Genomic DNA, 20,366 nt, shown 5'->3' on the forward strand with positions numbered 1-20,366 from the left:
GCATGGAGAGATTTCCCTTTCTCTTCTTTGTTCGCACAGCTCCTGGGGTTCAGCTTTGGATGTGGCCCCGCCTCTGCATGCAGGTCGCCTGAGGGAGTCTGTTCTTTTCTCCGACAGATCGGGGTTAAAGTAGCAGCTGATTAGGGGGCTCTGGCTCACTCAGGCCGCGGGGGAGGGAGGGGTACGGAATGCGGGACGAGCCTGCGGCAGCAGAGGCCAGAATGATGTGGCAACAGCTTGGGGTGCACCGTGTGTTCTCCCGGGGAAGTTGTCCCTGGATAACGGGACTCTGGCAGTGGCGTGCTGCACAGGCTCCCGGGAGGGGAGGTGTGGATAGTGACCTGTGCTTGCACACAGGTTTCTTGGTTGCTTCAGCAGCAGCCTTAGCTAGCGTCTCTTGCCCGTCTCTGGGGTCCACGCTGATAGCTGCGGCTTGCGCCCGTCTCTGGAGCTCCTTTAGGTGGTGCTCTGAATCCCCTCTCCTCGCGCACCCCGAAACAGTGTTCTCTTGCCTCGTATGGAGTTCCAGACGTTTTCCCGGACTCCCTCTGACCAGCTGTGGTGCACTAGCCCCCTTCAGGCTGTGTTCACGCAGCCAACCCCAGTCCTCTCCCTGGGGTCTGACCTCTGAAGAAGCCGGAGCCTCAGCTCCCAGCCACCAGCCGCCCCAAGCGGGTGAGCAGACAAGCCTCTTGGGCTGGTGAGTGTTGGTCGGCACCGATCCCCTGTGCGGGAATCTCCCCGCTTTGCCCTCCGCACCCCTGTGGCTGTGCTCTCCTCCGCGGCTCCGAAGCTTTCCCCCTCCGCCACCCGCAGTCTCCGCCCGCGAAGGGGCTTCCTAGTGTGTGGAAACCCTTCCTCCTTCACAGCTCCCTGCCACCGGTGCAGGTCCCGTCCCTATCCTTTTGTCTGTGTTTATTCTTTTTTCTTTTGCCCTACCCAGGTACGTGGGGAGTTTCCTGCCTTTTGGGCGGTCTAAGGTCTTCTGCCAGCGTTCAGTAGGTGTTCTGCAGGAGTTGTTCCATGTGTAGATGTATTTCTGGTGTATCTGTGGGGAGGAAGGTGGTCTCCACGTCTTACTCCTCTGCCACCTTGAAGGTCTCCTTTATCTTATTGTATATTTTTTTATTGAAGTACAGTTGATATACAATGTTGTGTTAGTTTTATGTGTACAGCAAAGTGATTCAGTTATGTGTATTTATATGTATTCTTTTTCAGATTCTTTTCCGTTATAAGTTATTACAAGATATTAGATATTGAATATAATTCCCTGTGCTATACAGTAGGTCCTTGTTGTTTTCCTATTTTATATATAATGTGTGTGTGTGTGCGTGTGTATATATATAATACATATGTATACACACACACATATATGATATTAGTCATATATACCACATCTTGTTAACCCATTCATCTGTCGATGGACATTTAAGTTGCTTCCATGTCTTGGCTATTGTAAATAGTGCTGCTATGAACATTGGGGTGCATTTGTCTTTTTGAATTATAGTTTTCTTCTTTTCCCGATAGATGCCTAGGACTGGGATTGCTGGATCGTATTGTAACTCTATTTTTAGTGTTTTAAGGTACCTCGATACTGTTCTCCATAGTGGCTGCACCAATTTACATTCCCACCAACAGCGTAGGAGGGTTCCCTTTAACCGGGGCACGAACCCGTGTCCCCTGCATTGGCAGGCGGACTCTCAACCACTGCGCCACCAGGGAAGCCCTACACACCACTTTTTATCCACTCCATTTTTCTTCCTTCCTCTCTGAAGCTGTAAGTTTTCTTAAGTTATCTTTTCCTTTTTGTTTGGAGAGCTTCCTTAAACAATTTTTCTTGGGATACATCTGCAAATGACTAATTATTGTAGTTTTCCTTGTTCTGAGTGTGTCTTTATTTCCCCCCATTCCTGAAGGAACGTATCTCCATATGTAAATCTTAGGGTTGTGGATTCTTTTCTAAAGAACTCGAAAAATATTGGTCAATGGCACAACCTCTTAGTTATGAGATGAATAATTTCTGGTAATCTAATGTATAGCATCGTGACTGTAGTTAATAATAGTGGTGTACTGTGTACTTGGCATTGCAAGAAGAGTAGATCTTATGTGCTCTCACCACAAAAAAAAAAAAGGATAACTATGTGCGGTGATGGATATGTTTATTAACTTGATTGTGGTTATCATTTCATTATGTTTATGTCTATTAATTCATCACATTATACAACCCCCAAAACAGAACTTGAAAAAGATGACACGCCACTTCCTTATGTCCTTCATGGTTTAAGATGAACAATCTACTATCGCTAGAATCGGTTTTCCTCTATAAATAACATGTCACTTCTGAGTGTTTCATTTCTTGATTATTTTCTTTGTCTTGAGCTTTCAGTAATTCAAAGTTCTTGTGTGTTGGCAAGGAATACTTTGGGTTTATCCTATTTGGAGTTCACTCACTTCCCTGAGTCTGTAGTTTTAAAGTTGTTCAATTTTTTTTTCCTTAAACTTGGGAAGTTTTCAGCCATTAGTTTTTGAATACGTCTTTTTAAGAAAATGACATCTTATGTCTTAAATAATATCTGTCTAGACCCCCAAGATAACTGGAACTACTGCAATGTGGTAGCAACATGCTTATTAAAAGTAAACCTTTCATTTTATAACAGTTTTTAGATTTTCAGAATTACTGTAAACAGTGCAAAGACAGTTCCCATATGACCCATGACCAGATTCTCCTAGTATTATCATTTTGTGCTAGTATGGTACATTTATCACATTAATGTACTGATATTGATACATAATCATTACCCAGAGTCTATACTTTATATTCATATTCTCTCAGCTTTTCTCTAATGTCCTTTTGGTATTCCAAGATCCCATCCAGGATACTGACTCACATTTATTAGTCACGTCTCCTTAGGCTTCTCGTGGTTATGACAGTTATGTAGATGTGATTTTTAATGCTCCTGACAGTCTGAAATTAATATAACTACTCCCGAGTTCTTTTGCTTAGTGTTAGAATGATATGTTATTTTCCATCTCTTTAACTTATCGGAAACTTTTAATACAAAATGGGTTCTTGCTGACAGTACTTACTTGTGAATTTGTAAATTCCACTCTGACTTTTTTTCAGTGTTTATAGGCCATTCACATTTAAAGTGATTATTGAACTAGTTGCATTAAAATCAACCATGCTTGTAGCTGTTTTCATTACGAGAGTCTTCTTTTCCTGCCTTCTATGGTTGTAATGGAATGTTTTATATTAAGCCAGTTGATTTCTCCTCTTGATGTATTGATTATACTTGTTTAAAATATATTAGAGGTTTACCAGAGATTACATATACATATTTCACTAATTTAAGACCACCTTCAAACAACATATCCACCTCACATGTAGAGCAGGTCACTTAGACTATTCCATCTCTTTTTATGTTACTGTCATTCATTTCACTTACCCACGTGCTATAATCACTTGATTCATTATTACTTTTATTATTTAAACAGTTATTTTTAGATCCATTAAGAATAAGAAAAATAAGAGATTTCATTTTACCTTCCTTTATTACTTCCCTGATGCACTTCCTTTCTTCATGTAAATCCAAATTTCTGCCGTACATAATTTTCCCTATAAATCTTTTCCTGTCTCTTTCAGGGTAGAACTACTGGTGCTAATTCCCTCGATTTTTCTTTACCTGAGAGAGAAAGTCTTTATTTACTCTGCATTTTTAAAGAATAATTTTTGCTGCATATATGATGATCCTAGGTTGGTACATTATTTTTCTCTTGGCACATTAAAAATGCCCCCTGTGCTCTCTTCTTGCTTGCATTGATACTGACAAAATGTCCACTATAATTTTCTCTTTGTTCTTCTACAGGTAAGGAGGTTTTTAATTTTTTCTGGCTTCCTTCAGGATTTTCCTTTGTCTTTTCTCTTTTGCAATTTGAATATGATACGCAATGAGGCATCCACCAGGGTACCTGCTGCTGCTGGTGGGAGAGCTAGGAGCTGCAGGCCTGGGTATCTCTCTGCCACTGGGTGGAGTGTGGAGAGACCCTGGAACTAGTTCACCTTCTGGTACAGGGTGGATATCTGGGAAATGCCAGGCCTAGTTGCCTTCTGCCATTGGGTGAAGGGACTGCAGATGCCTGGAATAGATATTCTTCTGCAGGACGGAATGCCATGAGCCACCTGGTCTAGTTGGCAGTCCTTTGTTGGGTAGAGGATAGAAAGACACTGGTCTTGGCTCACCTTCTGCCACTGAGTGGACACCTAGGAGACATTGGGGCTGGGGGAGTCACCTGTGCATGTGGCGAGGCCCTCCTGTGGTCAGCCTGAGAAGAGCATGGGGTGGGTCAGCCCTCTGAGGATCAGCTATAGGTGCTGTTTTGTGGAAATTGTGCCTGTTGTTTCCTTCATTTGGGGGTGGAGAGAAGGTGGTCCTGCCTGCCAGGCTAGGGTTAGCACTTGTAAATGCTGCAGGTAGTTCAGCTTGGTGCTTCTACTGGGCATCCACTTCTCCTTCATATCACTGTCGGGTTTTCACTTTTCCGGACGTTTGCACATTGACAGCAGGCTTTGCTTTTTAATTTGTAGTTCTTTTATTTACTTATTTACTTACTTACTTACTTACTTACTATGAAGACTGGCATTTCTTTCTTGCACATCTCTAGAACCCGATTCAGGACATCTGAGGGATAAAAAGAAAGGTCAGGGAATTCACCACAGTGTATCATAAATCTTCAAGTCCTTAGGTCTTCTTTCCAACGTTTACAATCTTTTTACGATTATTTGTTGAAATTTTCCCAAGGTAATTATTTGAATTTGGAGGGGAGGAGCAAGAAAAAGTTAGTCTACACTATTTTCGCCAACAACCCAAAGTCCCTGAGGTATTTTTATAAATACAATTATATGAAATGTTCCTAACCTTCTGTTCCTTTAGACATTCTTTATTAATGCCTACAAGCAATGATCAAAGTAGAAAATCAGCGTTCTCTCTTTCCATCCCTCTGTTTTCCTTAATAATGTATAATTTTATTTATGTCTGTTTCACTTGATTTGCTAGTTTTATAAGGATTTAGTTCTCAACAACAGTCCACTTGCCTTAGATTTTCTATTATTGGTTGACTGAGTTCATACCCTGCAAATTCTTTAAAACACAGTCCTTAGAATAAACTTCCCTCACTTAGCACATGGTCAAAATTGTTCGCCTATTGCTTTTATGCTTCAGCCACAGATTGGTAGTGTGAAAAATGTTGGGGTTGGACTTTCTTCCTTGATGATTTTTTAGGTTTTTGCTCCACCAAAACTTGTGCTGCAAACCACAGGAGTATACGGATATCAGGTAGAAAAATCCTCTGATATTAACATTCTTTTGGAACATATTTTAGAGCCAGATCTGCGTATTCACCTTTAAGAAATAATAATAATAAGGCTTAACAATCATGCGTGGGTCATTTCCACTTCCAGCCATGGCTGTGATGAACTAGCTTGTTGCAGTCCTATTATCTCACAGAGAAAAATTTTAAAATCTGGACAAAAGAAGAAAACTTCTGCTTGTAGGCACCAGAGAACTCCTTCTGTGTCCAGGACATCAGTGTAGGAGAACCTGGAGAGTAGGGAACCACACTGAGGGGGATCTAACAGTTTTGTGCTGCTTTTTACCCTCAGGGAATCTGCTGAATCCCAAACTGCCCTGGGTGAGAGCACATCACTCTACAGGCAAAACACCCACTAAGAGACAGAGACGATATTTGCTTCTAGGAAAATTCCTGGGGCTAGGGAAAATTCATGGAGCCAGACTTACAAACCAGGCAATATTGGAGAAGTCAAAATCTTAGGGAAAAGAAAGGTAGACAGAAGTGAGACCGACCTTGGGTGGTTTTCTTCCTTGAGGCATTTGTTCCTACCTAAACTTCGTAGGACACGAGACTAAGAAGATGAGCAGACAGCTGTTACAGGTCTCAACAGTTTTCTCCGCAGTCCCATGGTACAGTAGAGTAAAACACTAAGTGCAGAACTCACCCAAAAGAGGGTCCCCAGTAAACACCCCAGGCTGACAGTTGGGACCACTGGAGAGCTGTAACCTGGGAGGAGGGAAAACCAGGGGTAATCCAAGCCTGATAATTCCTGAAGCCTCCTGGAGTCAGCTCAGCCCCTGACTGGATTGATAGGATTGCCCTACGCTAGCGGCCTGCCAGAGAGAGTGTGAAACTTCTATGGAGGGAAAAGCATTGCCCAGAGCCAGTCGACTCTTTTTTAAACAATGTTCTGACATTTAGATCAACCACCAGACATATCAGAAAACAGGTTAAGAGACGAAGAAGAGAAAAGAAAATACCCAGAGGTTCCCAATATTGGAATTATCAGACAGGGGCAGAGAAATAATTATGATTAATATGTTCAAGACTATGGATGATGACAAAATTGAGATCTCATCAGAAAGCTTTAATTTAAAAATCAACCAAGTGGATGCACTGAAAATTGGAAAGCTAACAAATACCATCCACTGACGTTAAGAATTCAACATTTGAGTATAACAAAGTATAGCGGACAGCAGTATAAAGGGGGAAGAGAGAGAAAGGGCCAAGGAAAGGGCAAGCAGAAGGCTGACGGGTACATAGGGTTTGTCTCTGAGACCTCAGAGATGCATACAACTTCTCCTCAGAAGGGGCAAGAACAGACCATGGTTTAAGCGGCAGCTAATATCTATGGAGCCCTTTCTGTGTATTGGTCACTCTGCCTGGTCTCTGCAATTATTACCCGGAGACAGACTTAAGTACCGCTTCTACATGGCTGCATCTGGCCCTCAACAGACACTTCTGGCTCCTGATCAAAAAGTCCTAAGGATTTTAAACTATTTTTATTGTGGTAAATTTATACATAGCATGAAATTTGCTATTTTAACCATTTTAAGTGTACAATTCAGTGGAATTAATTAGATTCACAATATTGCACAACTGTCACCACTCTTTCCATAATATTTCATTCCTTTGCACAAAAACTCTGTTCACATTGATCAATAACTCCCATTAACCCCTCCCACCCAGCCCCTGGTATCCTCTAACCTACTTTCAACTCTCTCTATGAATTTACCTCTTCTATACTTTTCATATAAGTAGAGTCATATAATATTTGTCCTTTTGTGTCTGGCTTTAAAGCACAGAAGTAACAAGGCTTCCATTTTCTTTTGGGTTGATAAGAAAAATTTAGAACCAGCCTTTGATAGCCCACTGTAGGCATGTGCATAACTCACTGGATGCCTTTTCAGCCACATCTCTGATATTTTGGGGGAATGTTGAGTTTTCCCTACTCCTGACAAGCCTGCCAAGTAATAGATGTGAAGTTTCAGCAAATGAGTGAGTGAGAATGTTCTGAATCCTACCAGACAGAAGAGAATTAAAAGCGTTTTTCATCAGAGACGATGATTTACTCTCTACTCAGGATTAAATTAAGTGAAATAAGAAATTATCGATTTCTCAGACCTCTAATGGTGAACTTTCTTTTCTCAGTGGGTGAATTACTTCAAGATCAGAGCAGAGCAATTGTACACTCCCCTCCAACCCTCATCAAAGAAGGTCAGCCATCTCAGGTGGGGAAGACAAAACAACAACAACAGATTTTTCAAGGCTCAATCTCTGTGGACACAACCTGTTCACCATTTCTCTCCCTTTAGGTCACTCCTTTCTGATAAACACCCAAGATGTTTGACAGCAATAGCACCAGCTCACTCTACTACTTCTCCTTTCTCACTTCAGTATCTCATGCCGTTGCTTCATTTGTTGCAGAACAGATTTTATAACTAAATAGACAAGCATGGAATTATCAATAAGATAGAGTAGACTTAATAAAGCAGGGACCTGCCCCCCACACTGTCTGTTCTACTTCCTTGCTCTTACTTACCTACCGACTCTACTGTGAGCAGAAATGCTTCCGTCTTGCAGTGTCTTGATTTCCTAGGGAAGGTTTAGTAAGTCTATAATAGGTTTTCAGAGGAAGGAGGAAATGTCACATGTCAACTGGTGATTCTGCAGTATTAGGATGCCTCAATGGCTGTTCTCATGACATATGAAAATACTGATTAAAATTTAATGATATATCTTTAAAACTTCCAAAGACTAGATCCTGAGTTTTTTCCCATAATGGTGGGAATCTCCCTCTCTTCCCATGTTCTTCTGAGCAGACTCACAGAACGAGAACATGTCGGTCTGCAAATGGGGTTGAGCCACATGCATCTACTTAACAAGGGGATAGAGAGGGTTCAATTGGCAGGATCTATATCTCACGAGACCCAAGTCTTAAGGGATGGAGATTAAGGACAGAAGAGAATTGGGTCACAAGATTCTTGCATTGGGTCAAATATGGCAGGGGAGCAAAGTTGACATAATAAAGAACAGCTCTTTGCTCCATGAATGGCAATATTCTACTGGCATGAAACGGAGGTATGAGGCACAGGAAGGGCTTTCTAGGAACCATCCTTGATGTTCAGGCAGGACCTGAGCTGGACTCTGCAGGTGCTCATGGGACGAATGTACATCAAGCTCATTCCTTGTGAACAGGCGACCAGACCTGCTGGCAATGAGATCAGCGTGGCAGCACCTCTGCCTATGGTCAGATCATCAAGCTTCACACTTCCTGTGTTAGGCCCTGCACTCCTTTCTCAGCCCATAACTGAGTTCCCGCGTTTTCAGTTTTCACGTGTGACCTGGTGTGCAGAATGGATAGTGTGGGGCAGGATCATTTGTGAGCCGCTATGTGAGCCCTAAACCTGCAAACATCATCTACCATCAGAGTAGAGCCAGAATCAAACTAGGCCCCCTTCCTGAATTGGAATATGCCTAGCACAGTGCTGAGCAAACAGTGGACTTCCTTCCTTTGCCCTGTTAATATTTCCCACAGTGATTTTGGTGAGCCAGGGAGGTGGCTGTTAGAACCCCTGGCAGATGGGCAAAGTACTGTGCTGTGGAGCCACTAATCAGAACCCCAACTAGCCACCTCGCCCATCCACTAGGAGGCTCTGGTCCCTCATCGCATGCAACATGGAGATAAGGCCACTTACCTCGTTAATAGGATTGCTGTGAGGATTGAACAACATAGCAGGTGTGAAAGTGCTTGGAGAGAGTAGGTGACTCAATCCTGTGAGTGTATTCCCTTCAGTGCATACTTAATCCTTACCCCTGACTTGCTTTTGGCCCTAGGAGCTCCGCTTCTCCTTTCCCAGTAGATTTGTTGATTTCGGACCCAACAGCCTTTCCTGTCAATGCCCTAGGGTAGGAAAAACTAATTTTGGTCAAAGAGGTAATATGTTCAGTCCCCAGGTGGGACTTGGGATTTCTCCAATCCAATCATGGCTACACCGTTTCCCTTTGTCAGATAATGATTTTTCCAGCCTCTTCTATAGCTAAAGGTGGCTCTATGATCCAGTCCTGCCAAATGAGACGTATGGGGAACGCGTTGGGGGCTTCTGTGGTATATGCCTTTTTTTAATGAGAAGGACAGATGTGGCACAGGAGGATGGTGGCACTTGGAATGCAATAAAGATGCCTGGAGCTCTTGCAGAGATGCCTGTGTGGCTGCATGAGGTTACCACCTTAACCTGCAGAAAATAGTGGATCAGGGGGATGGAAGCCATGGGGCCCTGGAGCAGCTGAATCAGAGAACAAATGGGTGCTTCCAGATTTCTTATTGCAAACAAGAGCAACAACAACAAACAGCAAAAAACAAAAAACATAAGGCCCTATTTATTTTACCTTTGCTTCCAAACTTTCCCTTAAACTCATTTGAAGTTAACTTTTACAACTTCTAATACTGGCTCTATATCCAGAAATTCTGATTTCATTAGTCTGTTTTGTGGCTTTGGATATTTTATTTATTTTTTATTTATTTATTTATTTATTTTTTTTTTGAGGTACGCGGGCCTCTTACTGTTGTGGCCTCTCCCGAACCCCATTTAGCCTCAAAATTAGGCATTTTTGTTTATGTTTACTCACAGGCTTTTCTATAAGGTGTATCATCCATGATGGAAGTTGTTATCTCACAATTTACCATATTAGTGTTTAGTAATGATGATGTCACTGAAGTATCTTACAAATCTAGCCTCTTTGGCTCTTTGTACCCGCCATGTACCTTTGCCCCTAGTACCTCAGGGTGTACATGTGAATGTGGATTCATCTCCACTTATCAGATAAGGAAACTGAGGCACAGAATGCTTAAGGATATTAAACGAAAACAATAGTTAACAATGGTATTACTTGATTTTGAACCCCAACTTTTCGGTAGTTGTATTAGTCAATGTTTTGTTGCTGTTAGCAGAAAGCATTCTATGTTAATTAGTACCAGGATTAATTTGGGGAGTTAAGGCCTATAAATACTGTCCTAGCGCCTGGAGATACAGGTCTATTCATGGCCTCTCAGAATGATTATTATAGTCATTCAGCAGAATTGGTCCCCAAGGGGAGCTGCCACAGTTAAGTGGGTAAATCAGGATGCTTCCAGTGCAACTGTTGGCTTTAGGAATAGGGTGTCTTAGAACCAGAAAATTCTACCAGATTGTTAGCTCAAGAAAGATTCTTCCCCAGCTACATTCAAAACTCCAGATCATGCCTGCTTTACTCTACATCTCTCTACACTTAAATTAGCTCTAAAATAAATCTGATCAGTGTGCATCAGATTGACAGAAGGTAAAATTCATCTGGAACCCTACTAGTAAAAACTCTAGGGAACAGAGAATTAAGCTTTCCTGCCTTTTCAGTATAGAGAGGCATATTTATGAATGCAGTGGGAATATACACTGAGAAAACAAATATAAGGCATCCAACACAGTGTTCTTAACCCTGTATCCCTAGTCCCTTGATATATTCCTCTTCTCCTTCCAGCCTATTTGGTACTACCATTCCTAAAACCTGGATGAAACTTAAAACTCTGCTTGTGCTCTAGTATGCCTAATGATGCTAGGTGTATGAGCGGGAAAGAGGGGAATCTCAACACCAGAGAGTATTATGTTTTCCAGTATAAACTGCTTTTGTTTCATTGGAATGCTTAAGAAAATAATTTTACATTTGCAACTCAGCCACTTCCCCCACACCCTAAAAGTCTATCCTAAACCTTCTCCATTTCCCATTTTCCTTATTTCATTCCTCTCTCACAATCTCCACAGGGTTATCTCCTACTTCAGGGAGAAAACATGTCCTCATAAAAGAACTTCACTGTATTATCTTTTATTTCTAAAATTCACCAATATTTCCATTTTCTACAGATAATCTATGACTTTATCCTCTTCTCCCATTTTGTGATTTAAACCTGCCAAATCTCCCAATTCATTTTATTTTTGGAGATAATAGATTCTACAAGCCAGTATGGCCTTAGAATCATATTGCCTGTGTTTGAACACAAAGCCCACTACTTACGAGTTATATGATCTTGGATAATTCACTCAGCTTCTCTAAACATCCATTTCTTTTCTGTAAAATATAGTGATAAGATTACCTTCTTTGCAGAATGGTAGGGAAAATGAAATAAGAAAATCCATAGAAAGTAATTAAAATATGACCTGCACCCAGGAAACACTCAACAAAAAGAGTTATTATCAGATAAATGTAGTTCAACCATGACATACTGGTAGAGAATGTGTAGAGCTTATGGAAAAAAATCTGTTTTTTCTAATCATATTTGTGGTGGCAGTATCAAGACTTCTATATGTGTAGGTGGGATAAATCAAATGAATAATTATTTATTTTCTAATTTTTATTTTATTTTTTTAATTTATTTATTTTTGCGGTATGTGGGCCTCTCACTACTGTGGCTTCTCCGATTGCAGAGCACAGGCTCCAGACACGCAGGCTCAGCGGCCATGGCTCACGGGCCTAGCCACTCCACGGCATGTGGGATCTTCCCGGGCCAGGGCATGAACCCGCGTCCCCTGCATCGGCAGGCGGACTCTCAACCACTGTGCCACCAGGGAAGACTTTATGTTCTAATTTTTATCATCCCCTTTTATCATTGAGAACCAGTATTTCTGGTTTGGCAGAAATATATAAAATTGGTCTGGTATATTTTGTCTCACCAGATAATAAATAAACCGTGAAGGATTACTAGCATAGTCTCAAAACCACTCAGAACCCAAGTTGAAGAGGCTTCCACTGGTCAATAATGGACCATCTTAAATTTGATGTGTAGTGAGAAAAATTGTTTAAAACATCAAATATATGTAAATCCAATAATTCATAATTATTCTTTTGCGACATCCTTATTTGTCATCTGTGAAGGATTATAGGCAACCACATCATTATTTTCAAAACACTCAAAAAAAGAGAAATAATCAACCACTTACCTGTCTCTCTTTTACAATTTGTACCTCAAAGTAACAAAATTGTCAATAAAAGGAAACTGTTTTAAATGTGTATCCCAATTAATAAAGAAAGGAAGACCGACAGAAGTACAATATCACAATTTTGCAACACCTAATGACGCAATGTTTCTACACAATCATCATTAACTTCTGCTAACTGTAAAAGGAGTCCCAACCTGATATTATGTGCCTCTTTATGGAAATACTCAAAAATCTCCATTCAAGTATTCTTGCTAAAAAATTGCACCTATATCAAGCTCACAGATCCAATTATAGATATACAGAAAATACAGAGAAAAAAAAGGAATATTCTAAACTATACCATAGGGATACAATCAGCAAAGTCAAGAATGTAGAAAGCTCTCCAAGTCACATATCTACCTTCTTCAATGAATAAATGATGGGAAAAAATGGAGGATAGGTTGGGAAGCTGTAGATAGAGACTTAAAAGAATTATCGAAAAAGGCAGGCTATTTTATTTTCTTTTATTTTATTTTATCTTTTTCATTCTTTCTTTCTCCCTTTTATTCTGAGCCGGGTGGATGACAGACTCTTGGTGCTCCACCAAGGCATCAGGGCTGTGCCTCTGAGGTGGGAGAGCCAAATTCAGGATATTGGTCCACAAGAGAACCCCCAGGTCCACGTAATATCAAACCAAAAATCTCCCAGAGATCTCCATCTCAACACCAAGACTCAGCTCCATTCAACGACCAGCAAGCTACAGTGCTGGACACCCTATGCCAAACAACTAGCAAAACAGGAGCACAACCCCACACATTAGCAGAGAGACTGCCTAAAATCATAATAAGGTCAGAGTACCCGAAAACACACAACCATACGTGGACCTGCCCACCAGAAAGACAAGATCCAGTTTCCACCACCAGAACACAGGCACTAGTCCCCTCCAACAGGAAGCCTACACAATCCACTGAACCAACCTTAGCAACAGGGGGCAGACACCAAAAACAACAGGGACTACGGACCTGCAGCCTGTGCAATGGAGACTCCAAACACAGTAAGTTAAGCAAAATGAGAAGACAGAAAAACACACAGCAGATGAAGGAGCAAGGTAAAAACCCACCAGACCTAAAAAATGAGGAGGAAACAGGCAGTCTACCTGAAAAAGAATTCAGCATAATGATAGTATAGTAAAGATGATCCAAAATCTTGGAAAAAGAATGCAGAAAATACAAGAAACGTTTAGCAAGGAACTAGAAGAACTGAAGAGCAAACAAACAGTGATAAACAACACAATAAATGAAATTTAAAATTCTCTACAAGGGATCAATAGCAGCATAACTGAGGCAGAAGAACAGATAAGTGACCTGGAATGTAAAATAGTGGAAATAACTACTAGAGCAGAATAAAGAAAAAAGAATGAAAAGAATTGAGAACAGTCTCAGAGACCTCTGGGACAATATTAAATGCACCAACAATCGAATTATAGGGGTCCCAGAAGAAGAACAGAAAAAGAAAGGGACTGAGAAAATATTTGAAATGATTATAGTTGAAAACTTCCCTAATATGGGAAAGGAAATAGTCGATCAAGTCCAGGAAGCACAGAGAGTACCATACGGGATAAATCCAAGGAGAAACACGCCAACACACATATTAATCAAACTATCAAAAATTAAATATAAAGAAAAAATATTAAAAGCAGCAAGGGAAAAACAACAAATAACACATAAGGGAATCCCCATAAGGTTAACAGCTGACCTTTCAGCAGAAACTCTGCAAGCCAGAAGGGAGTGGCAGGACATATTTAAAGTGATGAAAGGGAAAACCTACAACCAATATTACTGGACCCAACAAGGATATGATTCAGATATGATGGAGAAATTTAAAACTATACAGGCAAGCAAAAATTAAGAGAAATCAGCACCACCAGACCAGCTTTAAAACAAATGCTAGAGGCACTTCTCTAGGCAGGAAACACAAGAGAAAAAAAGACCTACAATAACAAACCCAAAACAATTAAGAAAATGGTAATAAGAATATACACATCTATAATTACCTTAAATGTAAATGGATTAAATGCTCCAACCAAAAGGCGTACAGTGGCTGAATGGATACAAAAACAAGACCCATATATATGCTGTCTACAAGAGACCCACTTCAGACCTAGGGACACATACAGACTGAAAGTGAGAGGATGGAAAAAGATATTTCATGCAAATGGAAATCAAAAGAAAGCTGGAGTAGGAATTCTCATATCAGACAAAATAGACGTTAAATCAAACTTTATTACAAGAGACAAAGAAGGATGCTACATGACAATCAAGGGATCAATCCAAGAAGAAGATATAACAATTGTAAATATTTATGCACCCAACAGAGGAGCACCTCAAGACATAAGGCAAATACTAACAGCCATAAAAGGGGAAATCGACAGTAACACAATAATAGTCGGGGACTTTAACACCTCACTTTCACCAATGGACAGATCATCAAAAATGAAAACAAATAAGGGCACACAAGCTTTAAATGACACATAAAACATGATGGACTTAATTGGTATTTATAGGACATTCCATCCAAAATCAACAGAATACACTTTCCTCTCAAGTGCTCATGGAACATTCTCCAGGATAAATCACATCTTGGGTCACATATCAAGCCTTGGTAAATTCAAGAAAATAGATATCCTATCAAGTATCTTTTCCGACCACAACACTATGAGACTAGATATCAATTACAGGAAAAAATCTGTAAGAAATACAAACACATGGAGGCTAAACAACACACTACTTAATAACCAAGAGATCACTGAAGAAATCAAAGAGGAAATCAAAAATACATAGAAAAAAATGAAAACACGACGACCCAAAACATATGGGATGCAGCAAAAGCAGTTCTCAGATGGAAGTTTATAGCAACACAATCCTACCTTAAGAGAAAAGAAACAACCTAACCTTACACTTAAAGCAATTAGAGAAAGAAGAACGAAAAAACCCTAAAATTAGCAGAAGGAAAGAAATCATAAAGATCAGATCAGAAATAAATGAAAAAGAAATGAAAGAAACGATAGCAAATATCAATAAAACTAAAAGTTGGTTCTTTGAGAAGGTAAACAAAATTGATAAACCATTAGCCAGACTCATGAATAACAAAAGGGAGAAGACTCAAATCAATAGAATTAGAAATGAAAAAGAAGTAACAACTGACACTGCAGAAATACAAAGGATCACGAGAGATTACTACTAGAAACTATATGCCAATAAAATGGACACCTGGAAGAAATGGACCAATTCTTGGAAAAGCACAACCTTCCAAGACTGAATCAGGAAGAAATAGAAAATATGAACAGACCAATCACAAGCACTGAAATTGAAACTGTGATTAAAAATCTTCCAACAAACAAAAGCTCAGGACCAGATGGCTTCACAGGCGAATTCTATCAAACATTTAGAGAAGAACTAACACCCATCCTTCTCAAACTCTTCCAAAATATAGCAGAGGGAGGAAAACTCCCAAACTCATTCTTCGAGACCACCATCACCCTGATACCAAAACCAGACAAAGATGTCACAAAGAAAGAAAACTACAGGCCAATATCACTGATGAACATAGGTACAAAAAACCTCAACAAAATACTAGCAAACAGAATCCAACAGCATATTAAAAGGATCTTACAACATGGTCAAGTGGGGTTTATTCCAGGAATGCAAGGATTATTCAATATACACAAATCAATCAATGTGATACACCATATTAACAAATTGAAGGAGAAAAAGCATATGATCATCTCAATAGATGCACAGAAAGTTTTGACAAAATTCAATACCCATTTATGATAAAAACCCTCCAGAAAGTAGGCATAGAGAGAACTTACCTCAACATAATAAAGGCCATATATGACAAACACACAGACAACATCGTCCTCAATGGTGAAAAACTGAAAGCATTTCCGCTAAGGCCAGAAACAAGACAAGGTTGCCCAGTCTCACCACTATTATTCAACATAGTTTTGGAAGTTAGCCACAGCAATCAGAGAAGATAAAGAAATAAAAGGAATCCAAATTGGAAAAGAAGGAGTAAAGCTGTTTGTAGATGACATGATACTATATATAGAGAATCCTAAAGAGGCTACCAGAAAACTACTAGAGCTAATCAATGAATTTGGTAAACTAGCAGGGTACAAAATCAATGCACAGAAATCTCTTGCATTCTTCTACAGTAATGATGAAAAATCAGAAAGTGAAATTAAGAAAACACTCCCATTTACCATTGCAACAATAAGAATAAAATACCTAGGAATAAACCTACCTAAGGAGACAAAAGACTTCTATGCAGAAACTATATGACACTGATGAAATAAATTAAAGATAATACAAATAGATGGAGAGGTACACCATGTTCTTGGATTGGAAGAATCAACATTGTGAAAGTGACTCTACTACCCAAAGCAATCTTTAGATTCAATGCAATCCTTAGCAAACTACCACTGGCAGTTTTCACAGAACTAGAACAAAAAATTTCACAATTTGTACAGAAACACAAAAGACCCGGAGTAGCCAAAGCAAGCTTGAGAAAGAAAAACGGAGCTGGAGGAATCAGGCTCCCTGACTTCAGACTGTACTTCAAAGCTACAGTAATCAATACAGTACGGTATTGGCATGAAAACAGAAACATCGATCAGAGGAACAGGATAGAAAGCCCAGAGATAAACCCACGCACATATGGTCACCTTAGTTTTAATAAAAGAAGCAAGAATACACAATCGAGAATAGACAGCCTCTTCAATAAATGGTGCTGGGAAAACTGGACAGCTACATGTAAAAGAATGAAATTAGAACACTCCGTAATACCATACACAGAAATAAAGTCAAAATGGATTAAAGACCTAAATGTAAGGCCAGAAACTATAAAACTCTTAGAGGAAAACATAGGCAGAACACTCTATGACATATATCACAGCATGATCCTTTTTGACCCACCTCCTAGAGAAATGGAAATAAAAACAAAAATAAACAAATGGGACCTAATGAAACTTAAAAGCTTTTGCACAGCAAAGGAAACCATAAACAAGATGAAAAGACAGCCCTCAGAATGGGAGAAAATATTTGCAAATGAAGCAACTGGCAAAGATTAATCTCCAAAAGACATTTCTCCAAAGAAAATCTATAGATTGCCAATAGACACATGAAAGAATGCTCACATCATTAATCATTAGAGAAATGCAAATCAAAACTGCAATGAGATATCATCTCACACTGGTCAGAATGGCCATCATCAAAAAATCTACAAACAACAAATGATGGAGAGGGTGTGGAAAAAGGGAAGCCTCTTGCACTGTTGGTGGGAATGTAAATTGATACAGCCACTATGGAGAACAGTATGGAGGTTCCTTAAAAAACTAAAAATAAAATTACTATATGACCCAGCAATCCTCCTACTGGGCATATACCCTCAGAAAGCCATAATTCAAAAAGAGTCATGTACCAAAATGTTCATTGCAGCTGTATTTACAGTAGCCAGGACATGGAAGCAACCTAAGTGTCCATGGACAGATGAATGGACAAAGAAGATGTGGCACATATATACAAGAGAATATTACTCATCCATAAAAAGAAACGAAATTGAGTTATTTGTAGTGAGGTGGATGGACCTAGAGTGTGTCATAGGGAGTGAAGTAAGTCAGAAAGAGAAAAACAAATACCGTATGCTAACACATATATATGGAATGTAAAAAAAAAATGGTCATGAAGAACCTAGGGGTAAGAAGAGAATAAAGACACAGACCTACCTACTAGAGAATGGACTTGAGGACACGGGGAGGCGGAAGAGTAAGCTGGGAGAAAGTGAGAGAGTGGCATGGACATATATACACTGCCAAATGTAAAATAGATAGCTAGAGGGAAGAAGCTGCATAGCACAGGGAGATGAGCTCGGTGCTTTGTGACCACCTAGAGTGGTGGGATAGGGAGGGTGGGAGGGAGGGAGACGCAAGAGGGAGGAGATATGGGGATATATGTATATTTATAACTGATTCACTTTGTTTTAAAGCAGAAACTAACACACCATTGTAAAACAATTATACTCCAATAAAGATGTTAAAAGAAAAAGCTAGGCAAAATTGAACTGTAGTGTTTGAGTATATATTTGTGGGATAAAACTGTACAGAAAATCATGAAGGTGATTACCATAAATGTCAGGATAGTGGTTACATTTAAGGATGGAAGGAGTGAGCTGTGTTTGCATAGGGTACAGAGAAGCCTTCTGGATTGGCTGGCAAAGTTCTATTAATTTCGGTGGTAGTTACCAGTGTGTTTTCCTTCTAAGTCAATAAGCTATAATTTTGTTTTATGCAATTTTCTGTACTTGTGCTATATTTTGCAAGAAAAAATTTTAAGGGGAAAATGATTGAATTAAGCAGTGGCCAGATATTGCCTTTGATGGGACTTCTCCCATATACTGATGAGCTCTCTCAAATTTCTAGGCAGATCAACTGGAGACAATCAGCCCATCACACAGACCAAGAGCATTTTGTCTAAGGTTAGTCTCTGTGTATATAGCCTGGTCAGTGTTTCTTTCTCTTGGGTGTATCTGCCTCTCTCTGAGCCCCAAGGATGATGGCTTGTGAAGACATCCAGTCACCATTTCTCATTTCTCCTTTAGGTTTCTAAAAGTGAATCATCCTCTGTTCTCTAACAGAGATATTATTAAGTAGCAATTACACTAATATTCTCATGATCAATACAAATGACCCAGGTAAAGGAAATGTCTCTGGTCTGTTTTGCTTCCTTTCTATTACTAACTTTATGTGAACACAATTGCCTAAACCTTGACAAGTTCTCCCAGAGACATTTTAGTAAATCTATCTGAGGTTCACAGAATGCCCAAGAAAGGCTCAAGCACATTATAGAGTGCTGTCCAAGGGTCTCTGCACATTCACCCTCTCATTTCTTCCTATTCTTTGTGATTAGGTGTGTACATTCTCTTTATGTGATAGCGAATAATTAAGCCATTACCTGAGGCAAAAAGAATGAAGAGGTTTCACATCTAATGGCTTGGGAACAGCACAGAGCTAGTAAAATAGTAGCAACCCCAGACTGAAACCACCAAGGATCCAAGTGTGTTAGACATACGACATTTTTTTCTACCCCTGAAATCTGCAGAACAAATTTCTTAAGTTATAAATCAGTTACTAATTTTTACCTTTTGGGTTATTGTTGGATTTATTTAATATCCAACTCTGACTTCATCTTGTACTAGCAAACCGCATTTTCCCAGTATCTTTTTTCTATTTCAGTTTGATCTAAATTAAGATAATTTACAAAGTAGCTCTTCTAGGCTTTGGCTCAAATGTTACAAACTCTTTCTAAGCGTGAGATTCTATTGCTTAGGGTCTTATGGACTTTGCCCATCTCAGAGGTCTTAATCAGCTTAATTAGGCTGATACTCACAAGCCTTGTAAGGTTCCAATATGACACTGATTCTTTCTTAGAGCAAACCCAGTATCAGCAGTAAGGTTCCAGGCCCCCAGAATTAGAGAGGAAAGCCTGTGGACCTACGGTGTACTCCAGGGAGGTGCTGGTGAGTGGGGCAGGTACACCAGAATACAGTTGGTTAGAAGAATACAAGTGATCTGAGTCTTGTGCCTGTCTATGTGATCCACCACTGTACCACAGGCCAGCCATTGTCCTGGCACCTGCACAAATGCTGTAGGTTGTGCAGCTTTACTGGGACAAGGGTCTCCTTGGGAATTCCTTCCATGTAGATACAGCCAAAGTGCTTAACATGAAAAAAGGTTATAACCCCATCTTTACACGGAAAAAGTCGCATTTCCAAGGTTCGGCTTCATCTCCCTGTATTTCAAAAGCGCCTCCCTGATCACTAATTGCTTCCTTCCGTTGCTGGGTAAACCTTTAACCCCTATCCTACCTCCATTTGTTCAATAGGAATTTTCATTTTCACTTGAATCTTGAGTAGAATTGGAAATCAGGTGTGCCTGTCTAGGCTTAATCATTAAATCGTGGTCAAATCGCTCTCCCGGACCGCGTGAACAAAAATGAATGGACATTTACGTAA

This window comes from Neophocaena asiaeorientalis, unplaced genomic scaffold, assembly GCF_003031525.2.
Source record: "Neophocaena asiaeorientalis asiaeorientalis breed wild unplaced genomic scaffold, Neophocaena_asiaeorientalis_V1.1 scaffold553, whole genome shotgun sequence".
In the NCBI taxonomy this organism is placed as follows: domain Eukaryota; kingdom Metazoa; phylum Chordata; class Mammalia; order Artiodactyla; family Phocoenidae; genus Neophocaena; species Neophocaena asiaeorientalis.